General features: G+C 50.7%; 1 pseudogene; it reads left to right on the top strand.

The window, feature by feature from the left end:
- The first annotated feature begins 238 nt into the window (after window positions 1-238).
- LOC125933152 (SWI/SNF-related matrix-associated actin-dependent regulator of chromatin subfamily E member 1-like) lies at window positions 239-1,114 on the top strand (annotated as a pseudogene).
- The last annotated feature ends 1,398 nt before the right edge of the window (window positions 1,115-2,512 follow it).

The raw sequence follows: 2,512 nt of genomic DNA, 5'->3' as shown, positions 1-2,512 counted from the left end.
TCATATATATATTTTTTTAATTTTTAAAATTTATTCATTTTTGAGAGACAGAGTGTGCGCAGAGGAGGGACAGAGAGAGAGAGGGAGACACAGAATCCGAAGCAGGCTCCAGGCTCTGAGCTATTGGCACAGAGCCTGACCTGGGGCTTGAACTCACAGACTGCGAGATCATGACATGAGCTGAAGTCAGACGCTTAACCGACTGAGCCACCCAGGCGCCCCGTCTCCTATTTGATCCTTTGATGGTGGCTGGTCAATGAAGCATACAGCTACTGCTTCCCAGGGAGACCGACACCTCCTCGGTGCCGTACCTGGTGAGAGTGTGCTACCAGATGTTCCGTAGGTTGTCACAACAGCCAGAATGCAGGACCTCAAACAACAAGTTCAGTGCTTAACTGTTCATCAGTGAAAACTAGAAGCTTAGCTTCTTCAAATAGAGGAGGAACACCAGAAAAAGAAGTTGTTCCTGGAAAGCACAGATTCATTTAACAATGAACTTGAAAGGCTCTGGGTCCAAAGATGGACGTGGATACAGAGAAAATTAGAGCTGAAATTGCACAGGCAGAGGAACACAACCACAAAAGCTAGAGACAGGGAGTAAGAGGTGGCAGAGCGAGTCAAACGGGGTCAGAGCAGTATTACTTCCTGAGGAAGAGCGAGCAGCTAAGAAAACCACAGAAAAGAAAGAAGACAAGAAAGAGAATTCCACTGGAGATGGAGAAGGCGCTTTGAAGAAACGAGAAAGCTCAGAGTGGTGAAGAAGGCATATCTGCTCCTGAGGACGGGAAGAGTGGACAGGAGGGGCGACCAGTGATAGTGACACTGGCTTGAGGAGCAACACATGTGACAGGAGAGGGCCACCACGAGATCCTATACCAGAGGACAAGAACAAAGAGACAGATGTCTCTTTCCCGACAGGTGTCGGGGAATGGCGCCTTGGTTATGCGTTCTAAAGAACTTCATAGGGGCACCTGGGTGGCTCAGTCAGCTAAGCGTCTGACTTCGGCTCAGGTCTGATCTCGCCATTCGTAGGTTCGAGCCCCGTGTTGGGCTCTGTGCTGACAGCTCGGAGCCTGGAGCCCGCTTCGGATTCCGTGTGTCCCTCTCTCTCTGCCCCTCTCCCGCTCACACCCTGTCTCTCTCTCTCTCTCTCTCCAAAATAAATAAACATTAAAAGAAAGAAAGAAAGAACTTTATAAATGAAAAAGTGTTTCTGAGTTAAGAAGAGAACAGTAGAGGGATAGAGCCTGTAGAGGCCATTATTAGGCAACAGGCTTGAGCAATGGAAACCTGAGTAAGGCCAAAGGGCCCACGTGACCACTAACCACTAAGCGGCCCACATTGAAATAACCACAGACCCTAACTGACCAATTACAATCAGTCACAGTCCCTAAAATGGCCAAAAAAGGGGGAAATTCCATATGTCCCCATACTCCCTCACTCCACCCCATAACTGTGATAACTGTGTCCACCCCCCCCAACACACACATACGCATACCCACCTGGTGGCAGTGTCTCCTTTGCTGTCCTGCCTGCCACTCCCTTGTGGTAACCTCAAACTTCTATCTCCTTTGTTCCCCCTTCTTTCACTGCCTGCGCCGCCGGCCCCCACCTGATTGGGACTCCCCCCATTGGGTGGCCCCCAGCTGATCGGAGCACCCCACAAAGCCCTCCTCCATCACGGCATGGCTGGCCAGCTGCTCTCTCCCAAGACTTTGAGTCCTAATGGAGACGGGAAGGCGGAAATGGATGGAGGTCCTTTGTCCATCAGTGTCTGCCATCGTCCATGTCCCATTCTCCCTGCCCCCTCCTCCTCCAGACAGTGGGGCCCTGGCCAGATTGCTCTGGTGTGAAGCTCTTCCTGTCGTTCCTCCTGCCTGGCCTCTGGTTCTCTGGCTTTCCCAGACTCCTTCTGATACATCCCATTTTTGTGTAAGCTAAGTTAGCTACTTAAGTCGGTTTCTGTCGCTTGCAGTCAGGGAACTGGAAGCGATACGTGTCGGGAAATGGCTATCCCAGCCACGACTCTGCCTGTTCTCCCAGTTTAGTAATGACAAGCTAGAGCTCTGTAGCCCACCTTTACATTTCTGAGAGAACCAACCCATTGGCCAGCTTAAGTTAGGTTGGCCCAATCAGGCTGGCTCTAGAAGAAGGCAGAGTAACATAACGCTAACAAGGCTAACAGGGAGGTGGCAGGACGTACATCCACATACGGCTGTGTAGACTGTGCAGTGTGTAACTCCAAGGGGCCCCCCTCCACGCTGCAGACATTGCAAAGATGCATATTCATAATGAAATTGTTTTGGCAGATGGCAATAAAGTGTGTTGAGAAACGGGCGCTTTTGTTTCTAATTCTCATTGAAGTGTCCCATGGGTTTCTAATTCTCATTGAAGTGTCCCGAGCTGGGCCTGCTCCTCAGCATGGGACGGTTTGGGGGGCAGCTCTTAGAGAAAATAGCATGGGCCAGACACACCCCAACAGTGGTTCTACATATGACACGTAGCTGGGGGG

Source organism: Panthera uncia, chromosome D2 (genome assembly GCF_023721935.1).
Source record: "Panthera uncia isolate 11264 chromosome D2, Puncia_PCG_1.0, whole genome shotgun sequence".
NCBI lineage: Eukaryota > Metazoa > Chordata > Mammalia > Carnivora > Felidae > Panthera > Panthera uncia.
This window is presented reverse-complemented; position numbering and strand designations above follow the sequence as displayed.